Here is a 25,248-nt window from a genome sequence, read left to right as displayed (position 1 = left end):
ACATATTCCTTCTTTCCTCTTGGGTAATAAACACAATCTATTTTTAAATGTCTGAAGGAGAAGATCTATTCCCTTGAGATTATTCTGTGACATTTGAGTTCCCATGGTTAAAATGCTTTCTGTTAAATTAGACCTAAATTTCCATTTCCTCAAATTGATATATTTAATTAAATTCATCCTCTCACTATTCACATTTATACTTGAAAAATATTTGTTGGCTATTATTATGTCTTTAGTCACCACTTTGTTAAACAAACTTCATATTCAGGATTCTTGAATTTTTTCTTGGATGAGTTAGTCCTTCTGGTTTTTTAATCTCATGAATTGTTCAGATTATCTGGTATTTAACTTATTCTATTTCTAGGTGATTTATCAATTGCAATGTTTATAAACATGAAAACTGAGTGAAGAGAACAGTTTTTAATGCTTATTTTAAACTCAACTCTTAATTCAGTTCAACAAGCATTTACTGAATAGTTTCAACGTGACTGACATTGGTAGTAGTAAAATGAGTAAGGCAAAATGACAGAGTGGTTAAAGGAAGAGCTTTGATTTTGACAGATCTGGAAGTGAACTCTGGCTCAGTTATTTCCAGTCTTTGATGTCCTGGGCAAGCAGCTTTATGTGTCTAAGCCTTGTTTCTTCATTTATAAATGGAGAAAAGACTAGTACCTCTTCTATCCAGTTGTTGTGAGGATTAAATGAAATAGTGCCAGTGGGATATTCAATATTTCTTCTTACATCTCACAAAACACTTCCCCTCCCAAAATGAAATAGTCCATCACCATGTCTATGAAACTGCAAACTAATAAAGGCCTTCAATGAACTTCACTGGAATTTCTCTCTAATCCACCATGCCCAAAATGTCCTAAAGATGCAAGTATGTGGAGGTCCTTACACTCATGGGTCTCTAAGTACCAAGGAGGTTTCTAAGGCTATAGATATAATCATATTCATGATTCCTTTCAATGTTCATTGACTCACATTCCCCTCCATTTATATTAATCATTTTTTCTTGTTTTCAGTTGTTTAATAGAGTAAGAACTTTGATGGTAATAAAAGAAAATGTCTTTGAAAACCAGCTATTCATTGATGAACATTAATTTATTTACACAGCTGGAAGCTATTAGGATTTTGGTGAGTCAGTAAATAAATCCCCTCTTTCCCAAATAATTGTGGAACATGCTTAGAGCTAAGTGCAGGAGTCAGAAGAATGGAGATCAAAATATTACTTGTTTTGTTACATTGACAAAGCTGATTTAAGTATAGAGGGGAATGGGCTTATTAATAATCCTTTATCCCATGATTAAACTTAACTCCCCCCACCCCACCCCAGTACTGGCAAGCTGGATAATCATAGGATTCCCTTACCAGAGTAGACTTCCAAGTGCACAGATGGAGCAGTACAGTAAACACTCTCTCAGCCTCCTGCCAAATCTCAGGGAGAATGGGTGCCATGGTGCATGCTAAGATCTGAGGATCGTTTTTGAAACTCCCCATTCAGATATTTCATTTATTTCTCCTTCCCTGGGGTGGGAAAGACAATGTTCATCTAAGTAGAGTCCTTCTACATGGAAACAGAGGAATATGGAATAATTGTCCCTCTGTCCCCCAAAAAAAGTTTCCTACAGTTCATGGAGCACATCACCTTTCAGAGTCAGGGAATGATGAGTGCCTGTCATATTGGGTGGTTGCATGAATCCATGTCCTTCCATACTATGTGTCTTGGAGTCAGGGTCCTGTTTTTTTCTCCCTTTCCCTCAGCTCTAGGTAAAGTACTTACTCAACACCACAGAGTGTAGAGTGACTTTAAAGTGATTTTATTCTTGAATAAAGAGGATATGGCAAAGAATAGAGATAGAGGAATTTGTCCTTGGTTGTCCCGCCAGGAGGGAAATGGCTAATCTTAACAAAACATTCCCCTGCTTTCAAGGCTTTCCCTTGGCATTGGAGGGAACCTCTCACTTACTTTTACATTCATTGAGAACTTCCAAGAAAGAGCATGTTTCTTTTCCCTCTACATGTGAAGATAGTATTTCTGTTTCATACAACTCTTTTAAAAAGGAGACAAAAAGATATAAAGGTTTAAAATCTGCCAATTTCAATGTTTGAAGCTTTCACACAGTTTGCTCTGCTGAAGTAGTTGATATCAATGGATTGCAAGTCCACTCCATTCTGGAGAAAGGAAGCTTGTCAAGAAACTGCTTCTCTGTTGAGCTATCTGACTTCAGCTTTATCTTAATCATGTTCCAGCACTGATACTCTATAAGGAAGTTTAATCCTAAAAAGTGCTTTATTAAGAAACAGAAAAAGAATCAGTGTTTTGATAGAGGGTTATTTGTAATTTTCCCTTGTGAAGCTATGATCTTTAAGTTTGGAGATTTGGGAATATCTATCATGCAAGAATAGTATGTGGATCATTTCTATCCCCTGCGGATCAAATGAGGAAAATATAAATATTACTGTGATAAATCATTTTGTATCAAATTAAAGTATAGGAGTGTGGAGAAGAAGCTAAATTACAATCCTTGTATTATAATTACTTACAATCTATATTACATGTTATATAGGAAGAGAGAAAACCTGATCATTTTGACTTGAAATGCAGTTTTTTCCCTCCAATTTTTTTGCATAGTTATTGAAATGATACAGAGTTTTATCTCTGCTAATTTCTTGACTCTTATTCAACAAAGGAATGTGATTTTCGTATTTGTGATAACCACCATAAGAGATCAAAACAGTGCTACCTTTTTTTCAAAATAAATGTCATCCTTTATCCTGCTTGTTTCTCTCTCTCTCTCTCTCCCCCCCACACACACAACACAAAAATATATAGGTAAGTTTTTGCTGTGAGTATAAAATGGCTATTATTTTATTTATATCCATTAAAGTTTCCCCATTTTGTTTCCATAGTAAATAGTCTCAATCTTGGCTCATGACTTTCTTACAAAGAAGCTCTGCACTATGTCTCCTAATGTCACATGCTTTTACTAAGGAAGAAAAATCACAACTTGATATATGGTGTTATTTCACTCATCAATTAAATAAGCTTCATCTACAATGCTTCAGTAAGTTCTAATTGCTCATTTATAAACAATCTTTGGCAAAAGCAACATTTCAGATGACAGGCACTAATGACTTACTAGGAGTAGAAAGAAAGTATTCTGATCTTTTTCATGATTCAAAAGCAAACAAATCTCAGGTTTTCCCCAGAAAGAGAAATATGATCTGTTTTAATGTTTTCCTGTACTCACTAATTGTTTTAACTACAGGAAAACATAGATTTGGAGAATTCAGAGTCACTTATGTCATGGGTACTTCTCCAGGCCAATTAAGCCTAAAATTTAGTTAGGATACAAAATAATCAGAAGTCTATTGTGTGGTGGTACCCCATCTTCTCTAGGGCCTTATTGGCTTCTAGCTACTAGATGATCCTAATTAATCTTGGTTCCCAGCTTATGCCGAGAGAGACTACATGTCACAATCCAACATCCTCTTAAATTGTGTAGCTGTTAGCACAGCTGGGAGGTTTCTTTATTTCTACCACTGGCGTTCTTGCTCTTGCCTGACTTTTTCCTCCCCTCTCTCATGGAAAGGTATATAATGCACTTCTGGGCAAGGACACAGTAGATCTCTTAAGAGTTTTATTTGGAGTTTGATATTGATTTTAACATCTGGCAACTATATTAAATGAAGAGAGATGAGTCACTTGTTAACAGGCACATCCCAGCCCCATGTAAAGGCACCATAATTGGTTGCTATTTGCTGTCCCAAAAGAGGCAGAGACTGGATGGGAACAAGACATTTTTGTGAGGCTTTAAAATTGCTAGATCTCTGACAAGGTGGAGATATTTTATTTGGTCATTAATCCTGGATCCAGGTCACTATTTAGCAAACAAAGTTAAATGGGCAAACAGGAAACAATTTTCTAATTTACTTTTAAGCTGATACAACTGATACCTAAAGAGACTAACCTGACAAATGATAAATATTACTGGTTTACGTCATGAGAGAAGAAGCTTTTCCTGATGTCATGTAATAAGTTAACTGTGATTGCCCTTCATGAGGGCATATGACAAAGTGTTGACCCTCAGTGATTTTCCATTAATGTAAACTTCTCTAATTAACTCATCTGTTTCTCAACTATAAACCCTTCATAACACTGTTTCCACTATCTAAACCTTAGACTCAGTGAATAAGAGTTCCTTGTCATGCCAAATTATTTTCCATGGTAAGCAACACTCTGTTACAGTTCAGGAGTATTAGTTTCCTGAACTGTACTTCAGACACAGCTTTGGAAAAAAAAAATCACTTTTTTTCCACTGTTTCATAGCCCCCCCCCTTTTTTTTGAGACTTAATTGACATATATCAGTTGCAGATATACAACATAATGGTTTGATATGTGTATGTATTGGGAAATGATTACCACTATAAAGAGGACTCTCTACCAGGTACTGAGTTGGCCTCTGGGGCAGGCTGAAGGATGGAGCCAAGATACCCTCCTCCTCTTTCATTTCCCCTGGGCAAGTGCAGGTTCCTCCTCTTCCTATAGCATATAGAGGAAGTCTCCTGAGAAGTTAACTTGCAGTGCTGAGATGAGACTGAGAAGCACTCTCAAGCAGACAGTCTACTTTCCTTCCTACCAGTGGTGGGATCCAGAAGTCCCCCGAAAACTGCTAATTTTCCTCCCCCCTCTATCTGAATGCATACCTAGGGTTAAGGCTGTTGTTCTGATATAAGCTTGCTATTTCTCTTTGAGGCAAGTGAAGTATTTACTCCAGCTAAGAGGAAAATTCTCTAATAGAGATGTCATGGATTCTCTAAAGCAAAGCCACATTCTCCTAATGTTCTTAAGTAACAGGAACACTATATTTCCAATACTACACTAGCAGTGGGGGTTGTTTGAAGACTGGAAATGCTGCCCCATGCTTATAGTAGAAACTCTAGTAGCAGCTCAAATATCACCACACTATTCACAGCTCACAGAACTCACAACAGAGAAACAGAGAGATAGTAGTCAAACTGCACTTATATGTTAGTTATTCTTAGACATATTCACAGAATTGCAGAGAAATATTCTTTGGAGATGGATAATTGAAATTCCTGGATTTGAATATGCTCTGGGTACAGTGTTAAAAAATTAAACTCAGGTACTATCATACGTTTGAGTGACAACTATGAAATATACACATGGTTTCATTACTCATAGTTGTTACAATTTCTAGTCTCGTAAAACTTATTTATGTTAACATCATTAACTATCCCCAATCTCAATTTTCTTCAAAGTTTGTAGCTTATTAAGCTCATTTCTCATTAACCTTTTTAGTATCACTACTACTAATTAAAGCAGATGTTTACTGCATGCTCACTATGCATGCATTCAGTTGAACAGTTTATGTGTATCCTTATTTCATTCTCTCAATAACTTTATCAGGTAGTTACTGTTATAATTCTTATTTTACAGATGTGGACTCTGCAGCACAGAGCTCTTAAGCAATAACAACCACACAGCTATGAAGAGGAAGAACAAATATTCAGACCCACGTATATACTGACCAACTCCACATTTTGAGCTCTTAACCATTATATGGTATCTGCATATTATGTACATAGCATGTACGTAAAAATTAATAGATTCAGTTAATCAACATGTCTATTAATATGTACATATACGAATAATAACATTTCTAATTACCTTGATACTAGGATGTGTTTAATTGGTTTGTGAACATTTACTACTCAGAAAATTTAAACAGCAATCATTGTCTTTTTTTTTTACAGGTAAATTGAAACATTACCTTGTCTGCAAAAATCGTGATTTTGTAGGATTAAAAAACACACTAATTTTCACTCAATTTTTAGTCATTGTTTTCTGCTACTAATAATAGAAAAGACATTAAGCACACTTGAAGAAAAGAACACTCTTATTGATGACTTGCATTGTATTTTTTTTCTTTCTCTCTTCAGATTCCTTTGGTTACCTTATCTAAATATTCTTAACTGCATATAGTTAAAAATAATTAGTATATATGTCAATGTGCCTTAAGTAGGTCCCCAGCTATTAGCACTGTGCCTGGCACACAGTTAGTGACTCATAAATATTTGCTGCGTTTTATTGAAGCATAATCTAAAACATGGAATTAAATTCTTCTACAAGTTTATAAATAGACAAAAGTCAATCTCTTTTAGAAAAACATCCAAATATTTATTTAAATACGCTTACTTATTTACAGCACATTTTGGAAGTAGTTTAAGTAAATATCTCTAAACAAAAATTTAGAGACATTAACCAATTTTAGTTATTCTGCCATTTTGTCTTCAATTAATGTATATGGAATACAATTTCAGGATAGTCAATGCTTAATAAATCTGGCTCACTTGTAGGCATATATCTGTTTAAATGAGACTTATGAGAATGTATCCAAAGTTATTTTATTTGGATTTACTTGAAACTCACGGTGAATTCTATTTAGTTTAAAGATCAAATATTTGGATGCTCTGATTATTCTGTCATGTACACATGCCATTTTTTTTTCTTAGCTAAAACCAGAAATGGAAAAGGCAAAAATACCGTGAGAACAGCGGTTTTCTTGTGGTATTTCCAGCTCATTGGAAGTGGAGTATACTGGAAATCACGGGAGACAGGCCTTTCCCAGGGGGCTCTAAGTCCAGTGACACTAATCCAAGACGTTTGGTTTATTTAAAGCAGTCCTTTTAGGCTCATCTATCACCAGTCTCAAGACCCTGAACGAAACCCCGAGCAGTCCAAGCAATTATACACGCATTCTGGCAGCCTTCTCCCTCTACGTGGAGTTATCGTCCAAATGCACAAACGTTTTCCTTTCAACAAATATGTAATGGGTTTTCATAACTCTGAAAGATGGGTCTCCAAGTATAGGTTTGCTTTTCATGTCCTGTGTGGAGGTTTGGACCACTTTCTGATAGCAGAATGGAAAATGAACTCCCTTTCAAACCATCAGTGTTTAATTCCTTCCTCTTTCAATGTAGCTGTTGTGACATTTTACCACCATTGCCAAGTCTAGGGCAGGGCACACAAAATAATTTGAAACACCAGAGATGTGAGCAGTACTTTTGGGGTTTCTCAGTCACCAAGATAGCTTTCAGTTTTTTAAAAAAGAATGTTTTTCTGTTGGCCAAAGAGAAACAACTGAAGGCCAAAAACATGTATTTAGTAAGAAGAGAATTTAATTTGCTTCAATAAACATTTCCCAAGTACCTACTCTGCGGCAGGTTCTGAGGATTCTAAAATGATTGAGACAAAAGCGGGTGACATTTTGTGAATGCCGATCGTTTGCCTGGAGGTCTTCTAAGCCCTGAACGTATATTATCCCCTAGAAGCCTAACAACAGCCCTGTAGCGTAAGCACTGGTATTCAGCCTATTTTACAGAGAACATCTGGGTGCAGCAAAGTCCGTTAACTTGCTTAAGTCACACAGGTAGAAAATGATACTGGGGTTCAAAACCATGTAGACTATCTTTAGAAACTATGCTTTTAATCACAGGCTCTCTCAAAATATTGACATCTTAAGGCGAGAGACAGATTTAGGTAACACTCTGAAGGAGTGGAGGGTAGAGGAGGTTGCTGGGGAGGCTTCAAAGAAGAAATATGTGGGTGGAGATAGAAAGGTGAAAATGGAGTTCACCACATAGAACAGTTTGGGTAGGAGGACTGGATGGGGAAGCTCCTTCTGTGAGAGAAGGACAGCATATGAAACAGTAGAGTGATGTTCTGAAAACCACAAATGATGTGGCATTTCTGAAACATAAGGTGTTGATATGGAGGAAGGTGGCAGGAAGTGAGTCTAGAGATAGGCAAGTGCCAGTTCACAGGGGACTTCCTACGACATGCTAAGGAGGCTATATTTTATCCTGTAAATCAGTATTTCTCAAAGTTCCCCTTCATGTTCCCTTATAGACAGAGAAATAAACTCTGAGTTGTGGCACTGTAGTTCACATAGTCCAAAGTCCTAATGTGGGAAAAACTTTTGAAGTGTATGGCTTTGCCTAAAATTTATGCAAGTTACACAATACAGTTGTGCATATTTTAATAGTTCGAATTGTTTTACTTAAGAAAATCAATGTTGTAGAATGATTTCTATGCTTCATGCAAATGTGACAAAGTACCTTGTGTTTGAGAAGTTCAGCTGAAGACCTTGGTGGGGCAAGAGGCAAAGCAATGATATAATTATGTTTGCCTCTTTGAATAATAATTTTGGAGGGGCAGAAAGAGAAGAGGAAAATGCTCCAGACCAGACTAGAATTGATGAGGGCCACACCAAGGCAATGACAGTGGTGATGAAGAAGAGAAAAATGGTTCTAGAAACATGTGTAAGGACAACTAGTTATCAAATGGATAAAAGGGATAATGGAGAGGATGAAGGTGAGGCTGTCTATCAATTCATGGTAAGGCAATCTCAAGGGAGATGGAAAATATAGGAAGAAGAAAGCATTTTCAATGATTTTCATCATAAGGAAGTCTCAAGATAAAGACACTAATTCCATAATTAGGGACATAAAATTCAACCTTTTCACATTCAACAAAATCTCACTATATCATTCTTGATTTTCTTTTATAGTTTTTGAAGGTATTTCCTCCTGGAATTTGAAATTAATACATGTGTAGTGTAAAACAACCTATAAAATTCAGGGATATTATTATAAAAATAGAAAAATTGGTAAGTATTGATAAGGACATAGAGAAACTGGAACTCTTATGTACTGTTGGTGGGAATGTAAAATGGTGCAGCCTGTATGGAAAAAAGTCTTGAGACTTAAAGACTTAAAAAGCTTGGGCTTATTTAAAAAGCTTTAAAAAGTGATAGGCTTATTCCAGTTTTTAAATGTTCTGGTGTATGAGGCTATGATAAAACCAAAAGAAGTTGATTTTCCTGAAATTGTTTATTAAATGATCACCTTCTTTCCCATTAGTTGATTATGCTTTTTTATCATGAATCAATTACATATTTTTGCAAGGGAGTACATCAGGACCATGTCTTCAGTCGCATGGACCTGTATGGATGGAGAAGTTATGCATGGCTAAGAATATTGGCTTTGAATGAATTGATCTATGATGAGTCAAAGGTCCACACTTTCTAGTTGTGTGGACTTAGGGAAGTTACTTAATCTTTTTTATTTTTTATATTTATGTTTTTAATTAACATATAATGTATTATTTGTTTCAGGGGTACAGGTCTGTGATTCATCAGTCTTACACAATTCACGGCGCTCACCATGGGAAGTTATTTAATTTTTATTAGCCTTGGTTTTTCTATAAAATAGAAATAACAGTATTGTCCCACCTCATGGGATTGTCGCCAGATTTGGAAAGAGAGCCTTGCATATAATTAGTGCTTAATCAATGTTAGTGATCATTACACTATAATTTGGGAGAGTTATATATGTATGTATGTATACATACACATATATATCACAAATCTGTCTTGACTCCATTATATTTGGTTCCTACAGTTTTCAAGTATTTCCTTATAGAGAAGTATTGAGGCTAAGATTGTATGACTGTGTAGTCTGCAGAGCTCTTTTGCATATGTTACTGATTTCCTTTTGATTCACACAATAACTCTATGATACAAAATACTTTTTCTCCCCTATGGAGATGAGGAAACTCTTCAAGGTCACAAAAGTTTTAAGGCAAAGATTTGGGACTTCTGCTAAAAGCATCTGACTTCCAAATTCAGTGCTTTCTCTGCTATATCATGCTGCCTTTGGGGAACAGAATCTCTTTTATCATATAGCTGTGTAAACTGTAAACAGAGTCTTTTTATTTAGGAAAGTGCTTATTTTAAGCATGAAAAGAATCTACCTGATGCTTCTAGGGCAGTCCACATGTCCATAACTGAAATATCTCTAACTCCCGAAGTATGAACAGGAGAAGATTAAAGAGACCACTGGAATACTGTATATAATGTAGGAGGTGCTTGATTTATCCCTCTATAAAATTTTAGAGGATTAAAGAGTTTTACTGTGAAAGTGGTGTCAAAACTAATTATAACACCTGATTCAAGATAGACATTCTTCAGACTTCCATCAGGTGGGAGCTTTCTTAGCAGCCTGCTCTCATCACAAAAAGGTGTTGTGAGAAGCTGATTTTTCTCTGAGCAGTCAAGTTGTACTAAAATTCCCAGAGGGGAAAAGGTATGTTTAAAGCTTTCCACAGTTGTTAGTAACTGGCAACATCTTGCTGAATATAAATTAGCTCTTTCCACCTTTCCTGCCTTGGTCTGTCATGTTAACCTAACCTTTTAGTATAATTGAATTTTTCAATTCAATCATATATAATAAACTATTTATTTATATTTATTATTAATCATTAAGAATGGCAATTATGGTAAAAGTGCTACTTCTTGCCTTTATTACCCAGAATTAGTCATTTTTCCACAAACTTTTTCCAGGTTTTCAACTTATGGAGGAAATTCAATCATCAAGTTTAAAATGTCATATTCAAACTAAAAGCTTAAGTCAAAGTCTATATAATCATAAATCCTTTTTGGAACGTGCTGCATGCAGCTTGGAAATAAGTTTCCATTTATTATGCAGAATCCTAAGACCTGAATGAATTTCAGATTTAGCTCCCAAAGAAATCTACTTTACAGGGAAAGGTTAGCTAAATCATCACACAAATGAGATTTAAAGCATCTGTAGCTGGATTTTCTTCATACACTGTAATTTCTTAACCAGCCACTGCATATATTGATTTATACAGCCATGTAATGTATTTACTGTGGTGTATAGTTTTTATTTTGTTTTCCAGTTCGCATTAGTTCTTCTTTTGGTACCAGTAACTCTATTATTTTCTGAAGAACCACTCCTATACTCCATGTGGATCTCTTAGTGTGAACTCCATCTCTGGCTCTGAGTATGAGCATGTTATTCAAGCCCAGTTAGAGCACCTGAGTTTCCTTGGCCAGAATGATTGCTTCAGGAATAGGCATGTGGCCCAATCAAAGCTAATGGCATTCAATAAGAATTTTTCAAGGACTTCAGGGAAAGAAAGGCACTCTTTTCCTCTGGGTTTGAGAGAATGTAGACTTTCAGCTATTGGCAGTCATGTGTGACACTAGAAGCAGTCTGACAGTGAAGCCAAGATGCAAGGGAGCAGAGCTGGGACTAGAAAGTAGCTGGGTTCCTCTGACTCATTTGAAGCTTTGGATCAAGCTGGTATGCAAACCAGCCCTACTCTTGAACATTAACCTCTGACTTAATTGCTAAACATTTATTAATTAAGAATTCTTTCAAAGACTTTATAGTATAAAAGACAGTACAAGTTGGCAAATACAGTACACTGTGATAAACAACCAGTTAGGTCAAAGCAAGGTGCTGGAGGGGAAATCAGGGATGCCTTGGTAGGGTTAGACAAGAAATTCAGAGGGAGGTGATCCATTCTAGTTGAGTCCTAAATGAAGATCAGAGGGTAATGACTGGAGGATGGTGAACAGAGGGAGGGATGGCTGCGAATGGTCTTAAGAAAATAGCTTATGCAAAACCCTAGAGACCCAAGTAAGGATGTTTAAGTAACACTAAGTAATGTACTATGGCAGAACCGTACATTTAGGAAGTGGGGGGAGAGTTTTGGAGTCATGAGAAATCAAGCTGGTGGAATAAGCTGGAGCGAGAGGAAGGAGATCCTTATATGCCGTGGTTTTAACCAGAGATCTTGTGTTTTAGAAATACAACTCCTAGCAGTGCGGAGAAATGGTTTGAGAGACAGCAAAACTGAAGGTGATTAAATTTGCTAGGGGAGAGATGATGGCCACATGGTCTGATATAGTGGCTCCATGAATGGAGAGAATCAAAGGGATTTCAAAGAGATTTTGGAAGGATGAAAAAATCAGGTCTTCTGATTGACTGGATGTGGGAGAAACTCAAGATGTGTTAGAAGAGATTAAAATATGAGATGCAAGTTTGGTAGTCAAGTTCTCCTGCAAATCTCAATTTCTGCTCTCTGTGAGAGAACTGCTCCTTCTTTTGTGGCTGTTCACACTAAATGATGTCACCAGCCATCCAAATGTTCAGCCTCATCCCATTGTCTTTTTTGCCTTGTGGGTGCATATATGACAGTTTCCTGCCAGTCACTGCCAGCAAAAGTCTCCTCTATATCAATACAGAATACAGAGAGAACACAACTTACTACTGGAAAACTACTAACAGATTCATTTGCATTCAAGATAGTATGAAAGTGACTACAAAGTCCAGACAGAATTTCACATAAATTAACACAGGAAAGTAGAAAAAAGAACAAGTTAACTTCTCTTATCACATCAAGAGACAATGATGCATGTGTGATCGCTACCTCCTCAAAGACTTGTATGTTCGTTTTGGAGATAAGTGTTTACAATTCCAAAGGTGAGAAGGCCTGTGACCTTGCATTGTAAAATCAAAAGGTTGGGCCTTTTATGTTTTCTTCTTGGGCCTATTATGTTTTTAAGGAGACATCCTATGAATGGGAGAGTAGGGAGGCAGCCACTTCCCTTTTCTTTATTTACAAAGAACATTTCATAACTTTAGAATTACCAGGCTCTCCCTGATTGTTCCATCCCAGCTGGTTCAGCCTGCCTCTGTTTATTCCTTGAATTCAATATCTGTGATTGATATTACCTAATCCAAATTTAAGAGTGAAGGACATATGAGACCCCAAGTCCCTGACAAGTTCAGAGAATTCCAAGGTCCCATTCAAGTTGTTGGTTGACTTGGTAAATGCCAGAAGTCCATCATACTTGTTCACTGGGTGCCTCCGTGTGTTTGATCAAATGTGTTTCCAACGAAAGGACAACAGGGGACAAGGCCAGGTTCTGTGAATAAGAATGATACTGTGCATGCTTGTTTCTCCCTCTCTTTTCTTCCCCTGTCTCCGAGCATCTTAGTTTCTTAATAAACTCTGTAGTGGCATGTCCCAGGGAAAAGAAAGTAGGGTGAGAATGAGGAAGGTTTATTTTGTTATCCTCTGGTTCATTTTACATGTACCTTTCAAGGTCGTGTATCAGAAAGCAAGGGGGAGAGGGGTGCATCCTACTCAGGTACACAGAAATTCTTCCTCAAGTCAACAAACCTTCTAAAATTGCAGTGTTTTTAATGATCTGCCACCTCCAGTCTTGATCCATCTCTGGGTTCCACCTAATGCCTTCCATACTGAGAATCCTAATGGGGATTTTGGCTGTCTTGCAGAAGCTTCTCTGCATGGTGGCTGTGGTGAGATGCTAAGTAGTAACTGCTGCTGTCACTTTGGGATGTTATGCTTGGCCAAATAATCTGACTGGCTCTTGAGAGGGGAAAAAATCCTGGCATTTGAGTATTGGCAGAGGTGGTCTGCAGTAGTGCATTTACAAGTAAGGACTTTTACTGATGAAGTCATAGGGAGACCAAGGAAAGGATTTTATTTGACATCATACCCAAGTCTTCTAAAATATCTCTTTAAGCATTCTCGCTCTTTCTCCAAAGTCTTTTGCCCATATGGCATCTGTCACCTCTCTCATTTCTCCCCGTGCCTTTCCTTCGATTACTTTCATCTTCTCTTTCTTACCTCCCTTTTGACAACCCACTTCAGGGTTGTCATTTCCATTTCCTCTGGGTCCAGCTATCCTTTTCCTTTTCGATTCTATTTATTCCTTTTTTGTCTTCTCCAAAATGTATCCTCAACAGTTACAAAGCTCAATGCTAAACTTGAAAAACACCAGAATGTTAAAAAAAAATTGACATATTTTGTATTATATATATAAAATTATATATTACAAATCAATGAAATAATATATACACTATATATGTAAGTATAAATAAATACATCAATAAATTTATATATACAATTGTTTGGACTTGAGCCTTGATGAAATATAGTAATGGGAAATGAACTATTATTTTTTTTAACACTAAAACTTGTCAATCCAGTAGTGTCCTTTAAAAAAATATAGTGAAACCTTCTTTTATCAAGTTTTTTTGCTATTCATCATATGTTCATCAGGAAGTGGAAGGTACCCATCAATAACAGAGTGCCCTAGGTTTGACTTAAATTTATCTCCGAGGCTCAGTTTTCTTATCTATAAAGTGGGAGAAATAATCTCCAGAGGACTGTTTGTGGACTGAATTTGTGACATATGAAAACATGGGAGACCCTCAGCAAACTTAATTTCATTTCTCTTTCTTACCTTGATTTCTCCTTATTTGAAAAGAAAAACCAGGCATTTGGTTTTCTTTTCCCAAAAACTTAGGTGACTATGATATAAAGGTAAACTTATTAGGTATTGAAACAGTTATGACATTTACCTTTAGATGTTCAGTTTTAGTTGTTGTTTTTGGAGGGGGTGCTATTTTTCTTCATAGTCATACTTTTCTTCATGAAACCTGTTTGGGTCTTTTTAACTTTACTTCAACCATCCTGCCCAAAATAACACTATTTGTTAGTATTGTTAATCCAAATTTATTTTACAGCTGTTTACTTGGAGTGGATTTCTTTTATGAACTCTCGAAATATCCAAGAAATAAGGTAATTTTGGCAATGTTCTGGATTCATGTTAGTGTGATTCTCTTTGGAACTAAATAAATCTGCTTATTTTCTTTTTGACTACACCTGTAAGCGGAAAGCCTGTGATAATTAACTTTTTATCATCTCAATTTGGATTGCAAACTGTTTTGGTAATTAAAAGCAGATGGCAGAAGCTGGAGAAAAATGTGTAGCAGCTGATTAGTGGAAATAAATGAATTTGGAGTTATTTAACATCCAGATAATAGATGGGTCAAACACAGTTTATACTTTACAGTGTGTGCTTTTAGAGTAATTTCAAACATGTTGTTTGATAATATATCGAGAAGTAGATGTTTGTTCTTCATCTTCTTTTGCTCTCTGTCCCATGACAGAATGCTAACTTTCCTTGTACAGCACGTGTGCCAACACATTAATTTCAGCTCGACCTGGTTAGTTGGGTCACCAGTGGCTTCTTGATAAGGATTTGCTTTGCCTGAGGGTATCTTGAGGCTAAGCATTATGTGTTGCTTGAATTTTTCTTTATGGAGCTTGTTATTGGCTCTCAAAACCAGCATTCAACAAAGTTCAGCCACCCTATAAAGTTCATCTGTCAGCCTAATAATTTTCATTCTGGTGCTGAAAACAAAAGACTTCACTGGGTAAATGAAGTGGTTTAGTAGGTTAGACATGTTTTAAGCACCCTCTCAGATTAATGTTAATTAAGATTCTAATTCCCATTACTCTGGAACTGTGAAACCAATTTGAAAGGTGTGGGTGACTCTAATTTCAAGAAACCTGTGTTAAAGGAGTTATATGGCCCTAAAGGCTAAAGAATCCAGCCCTAAACATCAACCCACCAAAGCACTGAAAATTCACGTTCCATGAATGAAAGTCACCAAAAATAACGAGATCTTTTCATAGAGTTTTCAGTCATTCTCTGAGAAATGTCTGCTGGAGTAGAAAAAGTTAGAGTTCAAACAACATAACATAGACTCTCCTTTTCAGGGCAATCATTCTTTGTTCAAGAATTTTATCAACTTTTGGGAATAGCTCTATTTTTTTTCTTTGTAGATTTTTGCCTTGGTAGAGAAAGTGGCACATGATACCAATCCTATTGTTATTAAAGATTTCAAGAGAAACAATCTGTATGGGCTGAATTGTGTCCCCCCCCAAAAAGATATATTGAAGTCCTAAACTCCAATACTTCAGAATGAGATGTTATTTGGAAATAGGGTCTTTGCAGATTTAACCGAATTAAGATGAAGTGACTAGGACGGTCTCTAATCCAATACAATTGGTATCCTTATAAAAGCAAAATTTGGACAAAGACACAGGGAAGATGATGTGAGGATGGCAAAGGCAGAGATTGGACTAATGCAGCTGGAAGCCAAGGATTGTTGCCCACCATCAGAAGCTAGGAAAAGGCAAGGAAGGATTCTACCCAGCGTCTCAAAGGAGCATAGCCCTGCTGACACCTGGATTTGGGACTTCTAAGCCACCCAGTTTGTGGTACTTTATGGTAGCTAGAGCAAAATGATACACAATCTGTTGTCATCATGAAAATCTTTCCTTGAGAAACACATCTGGAAGAACAGATGAATAATAGAGAATATAATGCTCTATCTCTCATTAATAGATATACTTTCAATCTGTTTTAAAATGTTTTTTTTAATAAGAAATTTCTATTACTAATATAAAAGCTACCACACTTTCATTACGGAAAATGTTAAAAACAAATAGGTGATCTAAATTGGTCCTTGCCCCATGCTCTATTCTCCACAGATCAACTAGAGTGAACTAGTTAGAATACTGATTCTGCCTCTTCTCTCATTAGAACTCTTCAATGGCTTTTCATCTAAGAGCAAATCCATAGAATTACAGTGACCAATAATCCATTTAAATCACTGCAGCAATGGTTCTTAATAAACTGGGGGCATTTGAAAACTGCTGCTGTCTGGTTCATCCTAGATAAATTCCAACAGAATTTCCAAAGGTGCAGACTGGGCAAGGGCATTTTGAGAATCTCCCTTAGGCGATTCTAATGTACTTAAAATGAAGAACCACAGTCTATCACAATTTCTCCTCCCCACTCCTGAAACCCTTTCTTTTTGCCCCTGTTATCTCCTGGACCTCATCTCGTACTAGCCACACTGGCCTCCTTATAAACTTCAACCATGTTCTCTCTTGATGTTTGTTCTTCTTGCACCACACTCCCACAGGCATCCATTTACACGACGGGCTCCTTCACTTCTTTCAGGTCTCTGTTCAAAGGAAACTTTACCAGTCAAAGCCTTTTCTGAACCCTTAAAAAAATACTCCCCACATTCCATCTCCTATTCCTCCTGCCCTTGTGTTCCTTTTCCTCTTTCCCTTCTTTATTTTTCTTTATATCACTTACCAATCTTTGACATATTATGCACTTGCTTATTTTTTAATTGTCTGCCACACCCAACTTGAATATAAGCTCTTTGAGATCAAAGACTCTGTGTTGTTCACTGCTATATCCCTAGAATAATGTGACACATAGTAGGCCCTCGATATATGTTTGTTGAGCTAATAAATGAATTATGATAGGGTTGGAGAATATACTAAAATGTGAAATGAAATCATGTCCTAGTGCATACATGTAAATTTTGTTTCAACTCCAAAGTCAACTTTGCCTATCAGAACCGTATTAATCATCTTATTATAACAAAACAACATAAGGAATTCATGAACATTCTGAACTACCTTCAATATCTTCCTAACATTTCTATTTCTACTCCCCTGTCATTTCCTTTTCTAGATATTTTAATTCTCTGATTCCTCTAACTCTGAAAACTCTGGATTGGTCTTCATCTTCATCCTTTACTCATACCTTGAATATTGGTGTTGGCTGTGTTCTCATTACACACATCACTGCATGTTCTTTTCTGCCCCCAGTTGCCTTCAGTGGTTCTCACTTTGGCTACCATTTAGAATATGTGGAGAACTTGAAAAAATACCAACTCCTAGCTCCCAGCTTAGACCAATTAAAAAAGAATCTCTGAGTCGAGGCTCAGGCATTGGCTTAAAAAATTCCTTGGGTAATTCTAATGGACAGCCAGAATTGAGAACCACAGAAAGATGTTGGGAACTTCTCAGATCACAGTTTAAATTTTTCTGTATTTCGGGGAGTAATATAAACAAGACGTAAGTTAGCAAGATAAACTGCGGAAATGAAAGTCAACCAGGGAGAGACTAGAGGGAAGGAAAAGCGTTAAGCTATTGCAAAACTCTAGTCAAGTGATGAGAACACGAATTTAGGATACTGGCGATAGGAGTGGAAGGATAACAGATTACACAGACATTAGGCAGGATGTATCACTTTTCTCTTGTTGCATAATAAACCGCCCCCAAATTCGGTGGCCTAAAAAAGTAACAATGATTTATTTTGCTTATAAATCTGCGATTTGGGGCTAGGCCTCAATGGGAATGGCCTGTCTGCACCATGTTGTATCAGTGGGATGGCCCAAAGGGGTCTGAAAGATGTACTTTTTTTTTTTTTTAAAGATTCTATTTATTTATTTGACAGAGAGAGAAAAAGAGTGTACAAGTTGGGGGGGGCGGGAGAGGAAGAAGCAGGCTCCCCACTGAGCAGGGAGCCCCATGCGGGGCTCGATTCCAGCACCCTGGGCTCATGACCTGAGCCGAAGGCAGACGCTTAACCCACTGAGCCACCCAGGCGCCCCTAAAAGATGTCCTTTTAAGATGGGGTACTCACATGTCTGTCAAGCTGGGTGGTGGCCGTCAACTCCCGAGGCTTAGAAAAGCCTTAGGCTGAGAGCTTTGGAGAGCTTTTTTTTAGTTTCACAAATCTGATGAGGGCCGGGTGGGTGGGATATACATTCTGGAAGACGTCCCAGTCTCGTCTCTGAAGGCTCCTCCACCCGAAGGCCAGCTCTCGCTGTCTGCTCCTTCCGGGGTTCACGTCCCAGGCCAGAGCGTTCCTGGCATCCCAGGCTTGGGCGGTGGGGTCATCCTGTCGGCGCAGGCTGGGTGACGGGGACAGCCACGCTGGGACGGGACGGGTCTTGCTGTAGCCACGACTGGGGCTGGCTGGCCCCGTTCACTTCCTCCTGTGACAGGCCTGGCTGTCGGTGGCGGTGCGGGGCCTGCCCAGGTGGGGCCGGGGCCGGGGCGGGGGGGGGGGGGGGGGGGGGGGGGCAGGTTTCCTCTCGCTGCGCTTGCGCCTGTGGGCGCGCAGGGAGGCCGAGAGGCTATGTGCGGGGAGAGCAGGAGCCCTGGACTTCCCCTCCGAGGCTCTGCTTGGCTTCTCCACCGCAGGGGTGCTGCGAGCAGCCGGGGGCTGTGTGGTTGGGGTAGGGCGCCCGCGCTGTCTCTGCCGGCACCGCAGCGCGGTTCGTCAGCCTCCGCCAGCACCTCTACGTCAGCATCTTCAGTATTGCTGGTGGCCCTCCTCCCCGAGCTGCTCGTCGCGGAGCGGCTCCATCTCCTCAGTGGCTGCTTTCCACCGCTCCGTCCTCCGCGGGCCGAGGCCTGTCAGGTGTGCCCGCGGCTTCTTAATCGCAGCCGAGAGCGAGCCGCGGCCTGCGGTCGGTGGCCGCCATCTTGCTGCTGGTACTTGCGGCCCTGGGTGGGGAGGCCTCCGTCAGCCCCCGCGGCGCAGGCTGCCATGCTCGACGCTGCGGCCTTTGCCTCCTTACAGCGCGGTGGCTGGGTTCCAAGAGCGAGCGTTCCGGGAGGACCATGGGGGTGTGAATTGCATTTTCAATCCCAGTGTAAGTCGCACAGCGTCCCTTCGGTTATTGGCTGAGTCAGTCACAAAGGCCAACTTAGATTTAAGGGAAGAGGACACAGACTCCATGATCTTGATAGCGGGAGTGGCGAGGTTTTAGAGGCGATCCAGGTGAGGAGACGGTGGTGGCCACCTGAGGAACGGCGGTCTGCCGCATTCTTGGGGTCTAATTGGAAGGGGGCAATGAAAACCGCGAAGGAAGGGCAAAGGCCATTTAAGCAAAGGCGACCTTAAAGATAATGCTTATTTGGATTATTACCAAAAAGTAAACTACGTAGTGTTATCACTAGCCAGGGCTGCGGGAAAATACTATTTGTAATACAGGGTCTTAAAGCATAGGGAATCGTGTGTTTCATTTGCTTTGTTCCGTACCTGTGTTGGATATGGACACTGGATAATCCTTCTGGAAGGACGATGATAGTTTTCTAAAAGCTTTTGGAAACCTTTGATAGCTAGGCTGTTTTTACACGTTCATCCTATTACTTGACACAACTCAAACAACTGGTACGGTTAGTGAAAATACGAAACAAAAGAAAATAGGAAGTCACTTCTTCCAACTCACTGTTGTTATTATAAGAGATTAGTACAGTGAAATTTCTTGACTTAACTCTAATCTTCAATTATATGCTTCCATGATTGATAATACAAAAATGGGCACAGTGGAACCACCTCTTTGTCTTAGGTAAACTTAACTAAGGGGAAAAAGAAAGGCAGCTGAGATCATTTTGAAAAATGACCTTCCCATGGCAGTTCTGGGGTCGGCTGCAATAAGTGTTATGGGATGATGGTGACTGTGATGAGTCCGCTAAGAGAACGTCGAACAGGGTACTGGTTCCTTTGGACTCCTTTATCCCACTGGCAAACACTCCAAAAGAGGGGTTCACACCCAGCTCTGCCGTGTCCATGTGAGTGCTTGTTGTCCATGTTGGTTCACACAGTATCTTAAAGCAGAATGAAGGAAAGGGAGATTGAGAAATGCCTTTAATGGTTTCATTGCAAGACTAAGTTTACCACACATTTTGGCTGCTTTTTTTCCCCCTAGAATTAATTAACTCAAACTGATGCTTAGATTTGTTGTTTTTGCCAAAGTTCAAACTGTGTGAATCCTGTGAAAAGGATATAACTAAAGTTATCAGATATTATAATATTAGGAAAACAGGTGAGTGGGAAAGTATATTCGTTCACTAAGCAAGTATTTATTAAATGCCTACTATGTGCAAAACACAGTGCCAGCTGACTTTCGAATCTTGTTCCGATTTGGACTAAATCTGAATGCAAGAGCCAGTCTTGTAATGATCCTTTTTGTTAGTACAATATTTCACTTTTACTCAGCCAAGTTTACAAAGCAGCTCATTACTTAAAATTTGACTCATCAACTGGCAGGTTTTTATTGTGCTTTCTCTTTTCTCAGCCATTTCATTGGCTATATGAATACACATCATAAAATCAACACCATTGACTTTGAAGACATTTGTTAAAATAATGCATTTGTGAGAGGAAATTTTTTAAGACCTGTGGTTTATAAACTCCTTGATCTATTTACTCCAGATGATTGGATCTTAATCCTTGAAGGGTGGGACAGGCCCTGGCGGTTATAGTTTGGGGTAAGAGAAGTTTTAAATGTATTAATCACAACTGGCCTGTACTGCTCTCTCTCAATGATTGTGGGCCGCACATTTGTTACTTTTGTAACCTTGATTTAGATCCAAACAATACAAAATTAAAGGTGTGTCTATGCTAGGTAACTTTCTTAGAGGAATGGCCTATAACAACTATAACTTTAAAAGTATATTTTCTAAGTAGCTAAATTTGAGTAGTGTGCGTGCATGTGTACTGCCAAGATCTGTACATTTTATTTATGTAAGATGTACTAATCAGTATTTACTAATGAAAAAAATTGAAAAGTGCATCTCTCAGAGATGATAGAAAAACAGGAAGAATTTTTCTTAGGTAGTATTCTTAAATTAGGAAGAAGGTTCAAAATAGTAACATGGATTTTGGTGGAGAAACAAAGCTATCTACATGTCAGGCACTGGGGTAGTCATTGGAAAATCAAAGATGACCGAGATTTGGCTCACACCCTTTGGGAAGCTGCAGTGAGGGTGAAGAACTTGATTCAGATGTGAAGAACAATAAAGCACTAGCTTATATGCTACAGTGTTTGCCTTCAGAAAGGAGTTATGGAAGACAACCTGGAGAGGCAAATACTTGAACTAGCTCTTAAAGCCTGAATAAGGTTTCCCAGGGAGGAATGGCAAGACACTGTGTTCCAGGCAAAGAACCACAGGGAAAAGACACCAAGAAGGAGGAAGATGCATGTAACCAAAGTGCCAAACCCCAGGAACCTATAAGAGAGAGCAGGGTAAGACAGATGAGGGTGGCCCAAAGAACTTGGAGAATGTGAGACTTGGGGTAGAGGCTGGGAAGGCTTGATGGTGAAGAGGTCTTGAAAAATAAAGACGAAGAAAATCTTGGTGGCTATTCAACAACAACAACCACAGCCTAGTAGGAGGCAGCCTAAAATAAAATCAGAATTCTTTCCCCTAGCCTAAAAGTCCTTGCTTGGTGGGAATTTCACCTAGTGGTAGAGACCACTGATGATGATAAACATCCTACATTGCACAGGATGACCCCCCACAACAAAGAATTATCAGTCCCAAAGTGTGAATCATGCCAAAATTGAAAAACTCTTAGGTGTTCCCTTAGCATGAGTGTTCTTCTCACAGATATAGTCAGTCTATCACCTTCCTGTTTTATGTGTAAGTAAATTGTCACTATGGAATAATTCTTATTTATATTTTGAATTATTGTGCTGATCCTCTATCAAGTTATAAACTTCATGAGGGCAGAGGACTGAACTATATCAATAGGTCCCAGAACAGTGCCCAGAACACCATAAGTGCTCAATAAATATTTGTTAAATAAATAAGTGGGTGAGTTGCAATCCTGGTTCTAGCCCTTGCAAGCTCTGTGACTTTGGTAAGTTACTTAAATTGTCATATGTCCTTTTATCTCATATGCAAACCCTGTGGGGCAGGGACTGTATGTATTGGGTATAGAGTTTTGCCCACTCAGCAAGAACAGTTCTTGACACATCAGTAGATCCTCATTGGCATTAGTTGAGTGAATGTTGAAAGATCGTAAATTCCTTATCAGAACCTACTAACCCGTTGTCTGGATTTCAAGGTAAACTTAAGCATTTAAGAAAATGGAAAGGTGGGTAGGTATTTTAGCAAAAGTAGCTTGGTCCTTCAAAACTAGGTGATATAATGCATTTTTTTTCCTGCTTTCAGAAACTGATTTTTGTTGCAGGTATTTTATTTGCGATTGAAAAGTTCCAGCCTGACTCTGTTTTTGTTTGTTTGTTTGTTTTAAGAAAACAAGACTCTGGTTAAGCATTTTGGAGTAGCTAAACTATATGTTCAGACCAATTCTGGCCATACTTGAATGTTCAAGGAGAGTAGAATTAGTTCTAAGCTCAATGCAGTGCATAGGGCCAGACATCTGGGTGACAAAGTAAAGAGAAGTAACTCCCATGGCTGATTTTTAATAAATTGATTCACAGCTTCCAATTTTGGAAAAAGCTTTAGGGATACCAGTGGTTCAGAAACAATATGATGAGACAGCATTAGAGAAAAGAGAAAATGTCACATTTAACTTGTGAAAAATGTTCAGAGATAAACCAGAAATTTTCCCCATTGGTAAGAATAAACAAGCAAGAGCTGGGGAACTGGACCCAAGGAGGCCTGCCAAAGTCAAATTGCCTGCGGACACTTTGCAGATTCTTCATTTCTCTTTCATTTGATTTTAACCATTTTTCCAATACCTCCAGCAAAAAATTAAACTGGGAAGCAATATATTCTGGTTATCTATTTTTTCATCCTCATTAGAATCTAAAATTATACCTAAGTAAATATTTATGTCTAGAGGATAATGTGAAATTTTCTAACCATGAGAAGGATGGATTGTACATTCTTAGGAAAAATGTTTTAAACAAACCAATATTATTGCTGATCTCTTTTGTAAAATATAATTATTTGAATAAAACGAATAGTTTGAAAATGTTTGGCATGCTTTTGAAAAACTTCATGGTAACTGTTATACAGAGCTTGCGGATTAGTTGCCCACAGTATAAATTAGCATGAAAGTATTTTGTATATGTAGCAAGGTTTTTTTTTAATGATCTAAAATTTAAAATTCAGTAGATTTTATATAAACATTGAAATTTCTGTTCTCTTTTGAAAAAAATCAGAAGGTCTGTTAATCCAGGTCTCTTTTATTCTTCACTTGTTCATGGTCAACAAGTATTTCCTGAGTGCCTACTGTGTAGCAGGCACTAAGGCAATCGCCTGGAACATTGCAGCAGCCGTCCCCTTTATGGTGCAAAGTGGCAGCTCTGTGTGTCCTTTAGTGTGCCATATAGCTCAAGCCACTTCACTGAGTTTTACTCTCAGTAGCTATTTATCACCACTCTTGCACAGTTGATTCTCTCATAATGGAGAAAAGAAATCTTTGTATCAACATGTGGCAGACAGGTAGCTGTCCCATAATTATTTGTACTCTCTCTTTTATAGAGTAGAGTTGCCATTGGAAAGTATCTTCTTAACCAGGTAATATATTTCACAGCCCCCTTTTTATCCAAGTGATGTGAAAGACTATTACCAGTGGAATGAGAGCAGAAGTAATGGGTTTTATTCTTGATAGGACTTTTAAGAAAAAAAGAAGTAGAGTCTCTAAACTCTCTTTTCCCTCTTTTGAAGGCTGAATTGGAATATCCTAGATCTTCAGAACCACAGGACAGAAAGAGTCTGAGTGAAGACACCCCCTGAGCACAGACACATGCACTGGACTGTTACCCTGGAATTTATTTGACAGCAACTAGCACTAACTTAGGTAAGATATCATGTCTTTTACCAAAATAGGGAAAACAAGAACATTTAAGAGGGTGATGTGTTTCAAAAGTAGAAGAGAGAATTACCTGCCCACATCAATAATTTGCAGTATCTACCTGACTCCTGCAGGCCTAGAGTTTGAGACCCCTTGCTTAATGAAACCCTTCAGATCATTGGTTTCCTGTAATTTTACCCTTGATCATCTTCTCTATAACAGGAGTAAATAAATTTGGCCATAAAATTCAGAAAGTTGAAAACACAGTCTTAAAATTTTAGGCAAAAGGAAGTGGCTTGAGAAACATTTTCAAACATCCCATGCTCATTATTTTATCTGTGGAAGGCTATAAAGTATAATAAAATCAAGGACTTACAGAATTGAAGGTCTAAGGCTGTCTAATCTTGCCCTTTATATCTGATGCGTGGAATCTCCCAACTGTTACATTTGAGTCCCACCTCTTTGTAAATACTTGCAGTGATGGGGAGCTCCTTACCACACAATACAGCTTTACTGAGCAGTTTTATTGTTAGAACTTTCTTTATCATTTGATAAAAATCTGTCCCCATACTTACCACCAACTATAATGAATTCGATTCCCAAATGCCTGTGAAGTCACATCGGATAAACCTGATTTCTCTTCCATGTGCTCATGAAACAGCCCTTTAGTTATTGGAAGATAGATGTCAGATGTCATGTCTATACTAAATCTTAGTTTTTCCAGACCAAAGACCCTCGGTTCTTTCAGTTGTTACACACACTCATTGTACTATCATAATCTTGATTGGCTCTTATAGAAGCACTCCATGAACTTCTAGCTATATTCTTAATTTTAACCTATTTTTATTATCATTTTGCATTATCATTTTCCCATTTCCTCTTCAAATTTTTTTTAAGATGTATTTATTTATTTTAGAGAGCACGAGTGGGAGGGGAAGGGCGAGAGGGAGAGAGACTCTTAAGCAGACTCCATGCTGAGCATAGAGCTCAGTGCAGGGCTCGATCTCACAACCCTGAGATCACGACCTGAGCCAAAACCAAGAATCAGAGGCTTAGCTGACTGCACCACCCAGTTGCCCCTCTCTTCATATT

At 38.4% G+C, this 25,248-nt stretch overlaps 1 long non-coding RNA gene across 1 annotated transcript in view; it reads left to right on the top strand.

The window, feature by feature from the left end:
• Positions 1-19,012: 19,012 nt before the first annotated feature.
• LOC141372835 (uncharacterized) overlaps positions 19,013-25,248 on the top strand; it is a 31,752-nt gene continuing 25,516 nt past the window's right edge. Inside the window, exons 1-2 of the long non-coding RNA XR_012378297.1 lie at positions 19,013-19,252; positions 24,030-24,162. This is a non-coding gene — a long non-coding RNA (uncharacterized lncRNA). The remainder of the gene's footprint in view (positions 19,253-24,029; positions 24,163-25,248) is intronic.

The sequence above is a fragment of the Callorhinus ursinus genome, unplaced genomic scaffold (genome assembly GCF_003265705.2).
Source record: "Callorhinus ursinus isolate GAN/ISIS: 27379988/994484 unplaced genomic scaffold, GSC_fseal_2.0 scaffold5, whole genome shotgun sequence".
NCBI lineage: Eukaryota > Metazoa > Chordata > Mammalia > Carnivora > Otariidae > Callorhinus > Callorhinus ursinus.
The sequence above is the reverse complement of the archived record's forward strand: the minus strand, read 5'-3'. Positions and strand labels throughout refer to the sequence as shown.